The sequence below is a fragment of the Hoplias malabaricus genome, chromosome 2, assembly GCF_029633855.1.
Source record: "Hoplias malabaricus isolate fHopMal1 chromosome 2, fHopMal1.hap1, whole genome shotgun sequence".
Taxonomy (NCBI): domain Eukaryota; kingdom Metazoa; phylum Chordata; class Actinopteri; order Characiformes; family Erythrinidae; genus Hoplias; species Hoplias malabaricus.
This window is the reverse complement of record NC_089801.1, coordinates 62941642-62955341: the sequence shown is the minus strand read 5'-3', so window position 1 is coordinate 62955341 and position 13700 is coordinate 62941642. Positions and strand designations below refer to the sequence as shown.

Genomic DNA, 13700 nt, shown 5'->3' with positions numbered 1-13700 from the left:
GTTGTTTTTCAGACAGGTTTAGACTGTGTTCATCATTTTCAGATTTAAAGCTCCTTCCTGCAGATATTTCAGTGAACTCTGGAGAATTTCTGTAACTGTGTCTTTCACTCATAGATTTATTATTGTTTAAAGAGAAATTACTGCTACAGTTCAGCACCAACCCTCAGTTTCTTTATAGACTCAATCTCTACCTACATCAGTGATAGCTGTCCTTATTTTTTTACTTTATTATATGACTTCTCTGGTTAGCGACAATGTTTACAAGAAACAAATGGTGTATAATTACAGTTTTTGCTCAATTATTAATTTAGACATCATTGCAATAATTGAATCTTCATCTTTGGTCGAATTATGAAACTTCAGGACCCTGTACTTACATCTGACATTCAGAGTGACCTCAGGAGACTTTACGTACATCAGACTCCATACAGCACAGTGATATCTGTTTTTATTCCAGCTGCTGACTGACTGCAGGAGGCGCGGGTCAGTGCTGTAAAATGTATATTGTCCGTTTTTGTACCAGGTGAATGTTGCACTGCCAGTCAGATTGAAACTTGGTTTACATGTGAGAGTGATGTTATCTCCCTCTATCACTCTCTCAGGGACCTCCACCTGCAGATCTGGAAGTTAAAACATGCTTGTACTTTATTGTCCTGGGTTTAGCTGAATAAAAGTGTCAATATTAACTGTACATTCATAAAAATTACTGCATAGATTTAAAACATAACTTTAATGAACCTTTAGAAACTCATGACATTACTCTGATTACTCCAATCCAGTCAGTGTGTAAACACCTCAGAATCATCTCTGAGTTAGAGAACTGATCTAAGACCAGATTCAGTCCCTGTTACTAATGATCACAGCCACGGAGTCCTTAATCAACACTTTATTCCTTTCATAAATGAACAAATGAATATTTACATTCACTTATGGATTTATTATTGTTTAAAGAGAAACTATGGGAACAACCCTCAATTTTCTTTATTTTCTGAGACTGAATCTGTACTTACATCTGACATTCAGAGTGACCTCAGGAGAGTTCAGACCCTGTACAGCACAGTGATATCTGCCCTTATCCTCCCTGCTGACCGACTGCAGGTGGAGCTGGTCAGTTCTGGAGGATAAACCATGTCCATTTTTGTACCAGGTGAATGTTGGACTGTCAGTCAGACTGCAGGAGGTTTTACATGTGAGAGTGACTTTATCTCCCTCTGTCACTGTCTCAGGAACCTCCACCTGCAGATCTGTAAAACAAGGCAAGTTTATTTGTAAAGAATGTTTCATACAAAATGGTCAAAGTCAGAGAGTTTTACAGAGACAAGAGGGACAATAAAAAGCAGCTAAAAAACAGTGCAATCAAAGAAAAGACATTTAAATATTAGTCAAAAAGAATCTACAACATAGAAATAAACATGAAACATTAAAGAATGAGAACATTGCTGAGCTCTAGCTCCTCAGAAAGGCGTTTAAATAGATAGTTAAAGGAAGATCATATTAAAGTCTGGAAGTTTCCTCTGAAAGTGAGGAAGAGCACTTTGATAAAGGCTGATAGAACTTAGGAGAACATTCACTCGAGTCATTTCCAGCCCCTGAGTGAGGAAGAGTGCTAAACACTACAGCTTTCACCCAGTGTACAGCAGCCATAACTGAATATGATCTTACTCTGTAAACAAGAGGAATATATACACAGTGCTGTCCTCACATTAACTGAATAAATGCTCCTCCAGGACTAAGCAGTGTTTTTCTCAGGTGTGGTGTGAAGGACTGATGTAGTTCTCTTACAGAACTGCTGGAGGAATCCTGTTCACCAGTGAATGAAGTACAGTGTCTTATTTCTGCTGATGGATCTTACCTGTGACAGAAAGATCAACTCCACCTGCACCTTGATACTTTCCTCCAGTCCGATCTGTTATAAATCTGAAGTAGTATTTACTCTGGTCCTTTTCTGTCACATCTCTCAGTCTGAGGGTGCAGTTGTGTTGTTTATCTCCAGTGAACTGAACCCTGTCTCTGTACTCTGGGTCATTTAACAGATCAGGAGGCTCTTCACCATTTACAGGCCACTGTTTGGTCCAGAAAGCTCTTTGGACTGAGTGACCCCATGGATATGTGTAAGTGCAGCCCATCGTCATTGTAGACCCCTTTAGAGCACAGATAGATTGAGGGCTGTAATACACACTCCACTCGTACTGAGCAACACCTCCTGCAACACACACAATACAGAAGAATAATTACAGTGAGGGTCTCAGTCGTGCAGATTGCTGCTTTAACTAAGACTCTTCAGCTGAACTCAGTTAAAATCATGAAGTGAGAATCTCCACAGATTTGTCAGTAATGTGGGGGAGGGGGAGGGCTGCAGAAATTAACACACTGTAGAGAACTGTTAACACTGAACACACAGTAAAACTGACCAGGGTCATATTCCAGAAATAACCTCACTCTAAAATCTAATCTTTATCTGTAACGTTACCATGAGAACTTCCATTAGGACTGAGTTTAGGACGATAGCTGTTACACAACAACAGTTTCTGAGTTCAGTCTGATCCTGACTCCAGAGAGGAACAGTGTTACAGAAGATAATGTGGATAAATACCTGATAAATACATTAATGTAGAGATGGTGCTGAAAACTGTGAATAATGTAAACAACTGGAGAATAATCTTTTAAAAGTTGAGAGAATTAAATCCAAACACAGTGGAGAAATACAGCCTTTGTTCAGAGAGATCTGGAGGACACTCCCAGTGTATCCTCTGTGTCCTGCACTTACCCACAATTCACTGCACACTGTACAACACAGAGAACAGAAATCACTATCTTAGAGGAAATTGAAGTCTCCAGGCTGGAGTTTGTCTAAAAATATATTTAATGCTCTTAAATTTGACCAAGGCTTTGGGAAATGGAAACGGCAGCAGAGACACTTTGTGAAACAACAGGGGGCGCTGTTACAGTATTTCACACTTCCAGTTCAGCACACTTCAGTCTGGACATTTTAATTTGTATAGCTGTGTGAAGAACTAACTCACAGTTATTTATTTTATTTTATTTCTGGTAACAGACCGATCAAATGATCACTGACCTCTTTAGAGTCGAGGATTTCCAAACACGAGATAAGAGTAGGGTTTAATAAAACAGAACTGTACCAGATCTAGAGTCAAGACTAAAGACAGGGCATTAACACAGCCCCAAAGGATGATAAATAATAACAAACTCCTAACTGTACAGAGTGGAGATTATATCTGATGAGGAGAGACAGCTCTGACTCACCAGAGATGAAGAGCAGAAACAGCAGAGAAACAGTGAGAGACATTCTGAGTGAAACCATCAGTGAAACCTGGATGATCAGAAATGACACATTACTTTTTCAAGGCTCAGCAACATCTGTAAATCTGCAGAACCATGTTCATAGTGCAGACACAGAGCTCTGAGTTAAACACTGTTACTGCACTGAACATTAGATGTGTGTTACATAGCAGTGTTTCTACAGTTATAGAGAGAACACTTTGTGGATCCTGAAGGAAACTGCAGCGTTGCAGTAGCAGACATATTCCACATGAACAGACATAAACTAGTCTAAATAGAGGGGGTTATAGTTCTCATATCACTGCTACATTTCCTCTGTTATATACATGCACTTCACTAACAGTGCGTCTCAGTAGATGCTTTAGAGTAGAAATGATCACAAGGGACCAATAGTCAACCTACATTTCTGAACCTAAAGACAACACAAATATTAGAGTCACTTCACTTCTCTTTCCATTAACAATGAATTAATGACTCTTTACTGATTCAAAAAGCACTGAGTCTTTTCCTACCGTCATTAAGCGTCGTTCATCTCTTCAAAACAAAGAACAAATGCTGAAACCAAAAGGAGCTTTATTCATAATCTTTCATACTATATATAGATATAATGTTGCTGATTTGCACTCTGACATTGTTCTTCCTGTTTTCACTGCATTGGTTCTTCCTTATTTTAGTATAAAGTAGGTAGACTAGACTCATTCAATCCAGTCATTCATTGTCTGTAACAGCTTATCTAATTCAGGGTCGTGGTGGGTCCGGAGTCAATCCAGAATCACTGGGCGCAAGGCAGGAACACATCCTGGAATGGGCGCCAGTCCTTCAGACTAGACTCTTCATTAAAAATGGATTGATATGAAAACAAATATTTTTCACCATAGTTTCCTCCGGTCTCCTCCCACAGTCCTAAAATACACATTTGTAGGTGGACTGGCAGCTCAAAATTGTCCATAGGTGTGTGTGAGTGAATGCGTGTTTGTCACCCTCCGAAAGACAAGCGCCCCTCCAAGGTGTGTTCCTGCCTCTGTTCTGTGTTTTAACCAGACGTGCTGAACCATTTCTACGCACGGTTTGAGGCACAGAACAACGTAACGGCGAGAAAGTCCACCCCTTCTCCCAGTGACCAGGTGCTGTCGAGTTTTTTTCTGCAGCTGACGTGAGAAAAACTCTATGAATGTGGCTGCAGAAGTCAGTCTTTGTTGTTGATTGTTGACTGTCTGTCCTGAAATACTGAATATCAGAGAGAAGTAATTGACTGTGGTCTGCAGAATGAAGGTATTGTTTACCAGATACAGCAAACAAGAGGATAAAGTCTGACCATGTGCTGTTCTCCAGTTTTGAAAGTTGAGTTTGTACCTACTTGTCTTGACTCATCCTGGAACCAGTGAAGTGTAAACCCCGCAGAGCACTGATTGGCCAGAGAGACTTATCAACCACAGTGAAATGCAGACCTCCAGCACAAACTCACCATCTGTATGATCTCCAGTTTACAGCAGCGACCACAGTTGTTTTTATCCGACTCACAGCAGCAGCTTATAAAATTACACTGTGGCCTTTTAAAGAGATTCAAATGTTCCTTGGATTTGTGGCTGATGGGAAACTCCAGCAAGAAGTGGATGTGCAACAAGTGAGAAAATAACTGCTGATCTGTGAGAACTGGGATGTGGAGCCGTGGAGGACAAGGGCTGAAAAGCACACTGAGGCGTTCTAAGTCGAGTAGGACTTTGGGCTGAGAAGTTCCAGGCAGTTTATCCACAGTCAGTGGGCTAGCAGAAAGAAACATACAGACTGTAAAGCAGTTACTGAAGGAGGCAGAACTGTCAGGTTCATCCTAGTCCTTCTTCCCTTCAGAAACACCCTCACCACAGACATGAAGCACTCCCCAGCACAGATCTTAAAGGCTTGTGTCCTCAGGCTCACTCTCCCTATTATAGACTTATTTAAATTAACCTCACTTAATTATTTTGCTTTAGTTACTACAACTTACTTTCATGAGTTCAATTAACTTAAAAGTCACACATTTTATCTCAAAAGAACTTTTTAGTTTGAGACTACGTGAAACAATGAAGTTTAATGCAGCTTTACGTCTGACGTCATTACGTAAGCTTTGCACGAGGCAGATCTCTGGTACCGACAACAGGTTCGCCCGCCGACGTGACTCGAATAAAACAGTAAATATGCTACCCACCATAAACAAACATTTAATAAACCTTAAAATTGAAACAGACTGTGTTTAATGTCGAAGTATCGTCAGCTATTTGCTCTTAATACATTTGCTAGTTGTAATTAGACACGCTGTTTGGCGGGGTTCAAATCTTAAAATGTTTTAACATGGTTAGACTGAACTTTTATTTTGTGTGTACATTTAGTTTTACCCTAAAAACCTCAAAGACCTCAAAGCTGAAAGTCATGTATGTAGTGACAAACATATTTGATTCGAACTTCAGACGTTCTGGTCAGGTTCAGGTGAAAATTTAATATTGGCCTCACGTGTATTCTTATTCAGAGGACTGCGCATTCTGGTGGGAAGGCGCTGAACTGCATCCAAATGTGGCAGCGGTTAATGTGTTGCAGTGGCGGCCAGACTTCACTTTATAGCATTAACCACTGTGGACAAGTTGTTTATTTATGGGTAAGCTTAACTTGCTTGAAATTACGGAAGTGTGGTTGCCCATGCAAAACTAATTCAATATGCTGCAACTCCACTGTGCTAATCACTGTGAGCTGCAGCCAGTGAAGCCATTTTTTACACTTTTCTCATGCTGCTTACTGGCGACATGATATAAAACGCATAATCCACAGATTTCTGTAAGCGTGCACGTAGGCTGCTATGACAGACTGCTACTTCCACCTAATGGTTTCACACCTCCACCTTCCCAAAGTCAGTGTCAGAGTTAATGACAAAATTCTGTTACCTCTTGCTGTAACTGGCGGCTATATTAGATGCAGCATGAGCTCGGGTTCAACTTGTGAAGATGATGGTTGTCACAACTTCGGTCAGGACATTTTTTCAAATTATTTTATTATTTTATTCTGTATATTTGTTCATTTTCACGCAATTGCACATCCTACCACTGTATAGTTTCCTTATGTTTTAAGTTTTCCTTTAATGTACAGCCTCTTAATTTTTTTTATGTTGTTTTATTTATAGTGTGACACTACAGCATACAGCCTACACAAAGCTTTAACAATGCGTGGCTTCCACTGTTACTGAATTATCCTCGCTGCTATTTAAAACGTCTTTGCAATACCATTATGCCAGGTAAAAGAAAACGCAGCCTCAAAATGTTTAAATGAAAGGCAAGTGCGTAGCCCTGCAAATGTAAACAACAGCGCAAGCAGAATTAAACTACCGGTTTCCGCTATGAATTTTGGGTAAAGGTGCGAAGTCAGGAATACTGTGGATACCCTGATAGCGCTAAGAATCCATCAGCTGTCATTTCTTTTTAAAAAGCAAAAGAAAAAAAGCAATATATTTTTGTAGGAACGTTGCAATAACTTGTCCTCCCCACTTCTCTTTTCAGGCCTGGAACCAAGATCAAACCATATAAGGTGAGCCAAATTTGCTTCATAAAAGGAATTGCTTAATATCATAAAGCTTCTAATTTAGAAAAAAAAAACATTAAATACAAAATAAATATGAAAAGTGAATATGCTATATTGATATGAAATGTGTGGTCTAAACTAATTCAAATAATGGGCTCTATACATGGCATAATTGTAGGCAGTTTACAGTAAAAGGAATAATAAGTGGGTGGTGACAGAACAAGATGAAATGAATTTCCTTCAAAGGGGGTTGATGGGCTCTCCCTCAGAGATGGGGTCAGAAGCTCAGTCATTTAGGAGAGGCTGAGAGGAGAGCTGTTGCTCCTCCACATCCAGTGGATCCAGCTGAGGTGGCTCAGGCATCTGATTAGGATGCCTCCTGGAAGCTCAGGGAGGTGGCTGGGGAGAGGGAAGCTGCCCTTGCAACCCCACCCTTGATTAAGCAGTGGAGAATTGATTATAGTCAAATAAGCTTTTGTGTTTTTTTTCTCCAATATCTGAAGCTATTGTAATTTCTAAGAGTGAACAGACACAAAATAAGAATGGAAATATTGTCCCTCAGTGGGAAAATTCCAGTGCAACAGCAGAAAGCGACAGGCAGTTTATTCACACAACCACACATACGTGTGTGCATGTATATATGCACACACACAGAATTAAGAGTAACATACTATACAGCCAGGGCAAAATTACAAACTAAATATACTGTGGAGTAATTAAAAAGGCTTACTGCCATCCTAAGGACTGTGCAACTGAGTAGGACAATTTAAGAAATATGTATATATACATTAAAAAAATACTTTCAATATTAACAACATGACATTGATTTTATATAGAGAATGCTTTCAGTAAAAACACAATAAAAATAGTAATGGTAAAAAATGCATTTTGAATCTATATTTTACCAAGCAGTAAAACAAACATGTCAAGTATTGCATTGGGCTAGGGAGTCAAAAGTTACTCTGCTTCCATATTCGTTTCATCTTCCTTGCCTTCTTGGCAACATATAGGTAACAGAGTTTCTCTCTTGTCCTTCTAGTGTCGCACTTCATGTGGAGATGCAAAGACTGCAAGAGTGTGTTTTCCAGAAGATCTGAATTGCTCAAGCACTACAAACTAAACCATAGGCATTATGGACGGGGCTATTCATATCCATGCACATATTTAAGTTGCGCATGTAGATTCAAGACCCGGAATGCTTTACTGAGCCATTTATCAAGAAATCATCCAGTGAAACAAACAGTTACCAAAGACTTAACCAGATCCAAATGCCCCATTTGTGATTTTAATCAACTTTCCCATTGAGAGAGATTTTTTTCAACATATATTTCAACATCTCAGGAACAAAGCAACTGTCACGTGTGTGTTTCAGGACTGTGTTTATCAAAGAAATACTTACGAGAACTACAAAAGTCATAAATACAGAAAACATTCCGGCACTAGCAATGCATTTAAGACTGGGATTACTGAACAGAAACAATTAGACTGTGGTGAAGAATTTTGTGCTAGTGCTGGTAGTGATATTTTTGATCAGGAAAGTACTGTAGAAGATAATCCAGATCACACACTTAACAAAAATGATTCTGAAAACCTAGAGAGAGATATTGAACTTAAACTTGCATCAGTTCTTCTGAAGTTAGAAAGCAGTTTTCTTGTGTCAAATGCAGCTATTGATGAACTATTGCAGGAGTTAAACTATTTAATTGGTTCTTTGTCCCTGCCAGTTACATGCAGAACTATAACCCAAATACTACATGATCATCATTGCCAGTTTGACCAGTCAGTTGTTGAAAAACTTGCCAATGCCCCCTGTCAAACAAACCCTGTAAAAAAAGCAATAGGAGATAAAGGCTCCCTTTCTAGTGCTTGGAGATGAAAACAATTCTATAAAAGACATTTTAAAGTGGTAGAACCAGAAGAATATATTCTTGATTAAAAAAAAAAAAAGTCATTCCAGTATGAATCAATCCTAAAGTCTTTGCAGCAAGTCCTTGATTGTGAGGCTATCTTGGATCAGACTGATGATTTAAAGTGTGTGAATAAACTACTACAAAGATGTAGTGTTCATACATATAGGTCGTTCTGTGATGGGTCATTTTTCAGTGAAAATAAGCTTTTGTGTAAAGAGGAGAGCATTTCATTAATTTTGTATATTGATGATTTTGAAATATGCAATCTTCTTGGTACATCTAAATGGAAGCATAACATTTGTGGCATATACAGGATTCTTGGTAATTTGCCACGGGTGTAATTCTAACTTGTCTTCCATTTACCTGGCTGCTTTAATTAAAACCAATGATGTGCTATGGTTACGAGACGGTTTTAGAACCTTTACTTAACGAGCTTGTGATTTTGGAACAAGAAGGGGTGTCAAAGTTTGGGAGAGCTGTAAAAGGCACAGTTCAGTTGGTTGTTTGCAGATAATCTTGCTGCCCACAGCATTGGTGGCTTTGTAGAAACCCTTTTGTGCCCAATGATTCGAGGTAGGCTCTGGACCCACCGCGACCCTGAATTGGATAAGCGGATACAGACAATGAATTAATTAATGTTTTAACACAGGGGTGTCAAACCAAATCCACGGAGGGCCGTGTGGGTGCAGGTTTTCTTTCCAACCATGCAGAAGCCACACCTCATTCCACCTGTTTTTAATAATTGGATCTAATCAATAGATCTTGACTTTCAGTAGTGTGGGGCTTTTGCGTTGTTGAAAAGAACACCTGCACCCACACGGCCCTGCGTGGATTTGGTTTGACACCCCTGTTTTAACATATTGTTTACCCTATCCAGGACAGCAGCGGAGATGATGCCCAGATAGAACTCAAACAACTCACCATGGCAGTGTTTGTGATTTGGAAGGAGGACGAGGGATTGAAAGAACCCCCAGAAGACATTGGCATCGTCATTGAGGGAGTGGAGGTGTTGCATGACCTTACTTCAGTTGCCTCAGCATGTGCCCTGCTTCGGGGTTTGATATATGCCCTTAACCTGGCTTATCCAAAGGGACATTGTGCATATTAAAGCCACAAGTAATACAGAGTTTAATGGATAACAATTGTAACTGGCATTTCTACTGATGATGTTTTGATGAGCATTATCCTATTGGGAGTAGGTCCTTTTTTTGTTGACATTTTATAAAGATATATGATTTATCTCTTTGGTTTTGTGTGGACCAAACACAGGTTGGGGGGAGGGGGGCGTTTACAGAAGGAAAGTAGTAGCCTACTGCAGAGACACTTTCACAAAATTTTCTATTGGCATTTTTAAAATTTGGATCATGAGATTTTTGCAGTGTTTTTTGAAGGAATGTTAATGTTGATGTCTTAATGTTTACTATTCTGTCCTTTCCTCGTGTCGGTTAACTTAATTGTCAGACTTGGCTTAAAATAGGCACATCCGTGTTTGAAAGCTTTTTGCTCAAATATTTTTTTGGGTATTGTTTAGTGTGGTCTTGAAGATGTTAAAAATAGTCACTAATTCTATTATATTTTATGTCATGTTCTTAGCAAATCTTACGGTCTAGGAGTTTTTAGGATGACTTGTTAATTCTGAAAAACCTACAGAGTCCTGGAGAGCTACCATTATGCAACTTTCAGATAGACCCTATTTTGATATCACCTGAATCAAATTGCTGAATTCACACACCAGCAGACATTCAACTCAGCACAAGCATGGTAATGAGCAGTTCATTTGATTCATGTGTGTTGGAGATGGGATGCATCTGTAGTATGTTTAATGCACAAGAGTTTGTGAAAAATTAAGTTTGTGATGTTTTCACAATAAAATTTAAAAATTTTAAAATTTGTGCAATGTAGATTTATTATTTTAACCAAGTTGAATTTCTGAGTAGCGTAAAGGTTTTTTACTCCTATTTACAAAACTAAAATATGCTAAAAAAAAAAAACACTTTTAAAATTATTTAAATATAAGCTGTATTTTAAGTATAAAGTGAGTGATAATGTAATTTGGAATAGTTTAGTTTTTTAAGTTGGATCAAAATTTTTTGTTGACTTTCTATAAAATTAAGAGGGATTTAAATTTTTTATTTGAAATAAATAAATTGAGTTAGACTGACTTACAATTTTCAAGTTAAAAAACCTTAAAAAATTAAGTTGGATAAACTTAATTGAATTACTTGTTACCAATTGAAGCAATTCAGTTAAGTTGGATCAACTATTTTCTTTTTTCAGTGTACCACTGCAGTTCTGTTCCCAGCTACGCCTAAAGGTGTTCATCTGGCACTGACACCACTGCAGAGGAGGCAACAACACTACTTCAACAGAGGAACAAAAGCTCCTCCTGTGCTGCAGGCTGGTAACACAGTGCACATGGAGACAACTCAGGGGTGGTGACCTGCTGTAGTTGTTTCACTCGGAGATGAATCCAGATCCTATGACGTTGTAACAACATGAGGACAACAGTTTCATTGCAACAGGTGTCTCCTGAATCACACTGTACCAAGTCCCTGTGGAGTTTGTGTGTTGATTGTTGTGGTAAAACACTGCTGTATTTGTCTGTAGTTCGTTATAAAGAAACACTTCACCTGATCTGTCTGTTGCCACATATTTTTATTAAGCTTCCACTTCACATGAATCCCACAATACGATCACAATATAAACTAAAGAAGTAGTAGTTGATATTCATTTTTGAAATACTCTTTACATCCCAATAATGATTAGTAAAATGCTCTGACAACAGACTGTGCTCTAGATAAACCTTTTTCTTTTATCAATCTCATTAATATTAATATATAATATAATAATAAATATTTCTCTCTCTGTGTTTTTCTTGTTCTCCAAAAGGTGGTGCTGTTGAGTTGCACGTGGTGGATACAGAGAGAGATCCAGGTTTATGTTGGACATTTTTAAAATAATAAACTGTTGGTTGATGTCACACATTGTCCTTTCTTCCAGAAAGTATGTCTTTAACAGCGGTGGTCACTGAAATATTCTTCATAAATTCAGTTTCATTAGAAATATGTTCTCTATCAAAACGACTAATCCACAAAGTGAAATCCAAATTTGATGAAACTCAACTAATATCTTCTCTTTCCAGTGGGATTCAGATGAAAACTGTCAGCGGGTCATAACTCTGGTTCTGAACAGGTCTGTGAATGTTATTTTACACTGCTGTAGATCACTGACAGATCCTCAAATGTGGAGGTAGGAGACCTGCATCAGCAGAACAAACCGTGTGAGTTACCACAAACAGATATTTCAATAATAATCCAGTTCTAAACTGTTAGGAGAGACCAAGTACGTTTGATAAAGACAGTTCCTCTCACCTCTCACCAGATCTGACACTAGTAAACTGAGTGTCCTCTCCGCTCTTCTTTTTCACTTTATCAGGGCGGAGCTGGACAGTGGCGTACTGAACCTCCTCATCAGCCCCAGAGGCTTTAGGTGAAGAGCTTCCAGCATTCCTGGGGTTTCTGTCTCTCCGGGGGACAACACTGCCATAATGAACATCGTTCTCATTGGGCAGCTCTGGATCAGTCGATGTGTCACTGACTGGAGATCTCACTGCCACATCGCTGTAAAGATTTTCCTAAAGTGAGAAGTAGTGACCAACTGAATAAAGAATTTTGTTCCGATGCACTAGAAGGTGATTAAAAAAATTAAACCACGCATTTTACATTTAGTTCGATTTGGGTTACAGTAAGTGTCATGTTTCTCTACAGTAACTACTGCCTTTCAGCCATAGACTGGAGATTATTATCATTATTATTATTATTATTATTATTATTGGAAGCTAGATTGTTAGTGGTGTATGCTACATGTAGTAATGCTAAGTAAAATTAAGCATGTATTCTGAAATATAAATAATGCATTAATTATTTACTGCCATTGAACACAAAACTGATATAACTTTGTTGTAACTGATTCACCTGCTGTAGGTTTAATTCATCAGCTGAATTTCCTCTTCTCTTTCTCCTGAAGAGTAGTGAGAGTTATAATAACAAACCCAACATGAATATTCTGACTGATACAAACAGAAAACTCACACAATGGAAAAGTCCAAGTGAATCATGTGTAAAATAATCCATTAATATTCGGTTTCAAAGCATTATTTTCAGAGAATGGATCAGAAAAGATGTAAACACTCACCGTAAACATACAACAGCAACGATGAGAGATAAACCTCCAGCTACCACTGCAATCAATGCACAGAGAACTACCAAACCAGACCCTGTGGGCAGATAAACACTGCGGTTTAAAGAGATTAGCTTTAAGGAATGTCCTTTAATGATTTCTAAACTATTTAATACCTTTTACACCGACAGACACTGCAGCTGCTGTCTGAGCTCCGTACTCATTCTGAGCCACACAGTAGTAGGATCCACTCTGTAGAGCACTGTAACTGTGTCCAGATCCTACAGGTGAGGTTTCACCTTCTTTAAACCAGGTGTAGTTCTGCACAGGTGGATTAGCATCAGAGTCAAAGTCAGAGTCACTGAACTGTCCTCCACTGTTTCACCAGAGGGACAGATGGACACTGAGACACTCTTTGGACCGTCTGGAGGTAGAGAGACACATTGTGTTTTACAGGGATGAAAATGTCAGGACTAATGACAAGTGGCTAATATAAGTTTAATAACTATCACATTAACTGTTGTCAGTTTGGAATTATTCATTAAAAAAAAAAAAGAAGAAAAACAGAGCTATAATATAAAATCATCTAAAGCTAATTGGGACCAGTATAAAATAAAGTTTTGTGAGATGTTCTTCTTCTGGTTGTTTTTCAAACAGGTTTAATCAAATCAAATTTATTTATATAGCGCTTTTCACAACTGATGTTGTCACAAAGCAGCTTCACAGAATTCCAGTAAGACAAAGATTTGACATGAAATGTAAAAACAA

The 13700-nt window shown here is 38.5% G+C and overlaps 1 long non-coding RNA gene across 1 annotated transcript; it reads left to right on the top strand.

The window, feature by feature from the left end:
- The first annotated feature begins 5412 nt into the window (after positions 1–5412).
- LOC136686738 (uncharacterized) lies at positions 5413–10576 on the top strand. The gene is made up of 3 exons (XR_010800369.1): positions 5413–5468; positions 6822–6849; positions 9631–10576. It is a non-coding gene; the product is annotated as an uncharacterized lncRNA (long non-coding RNA).
- Positions 10577–13700: the final 3124 nt, after the last annotated feature.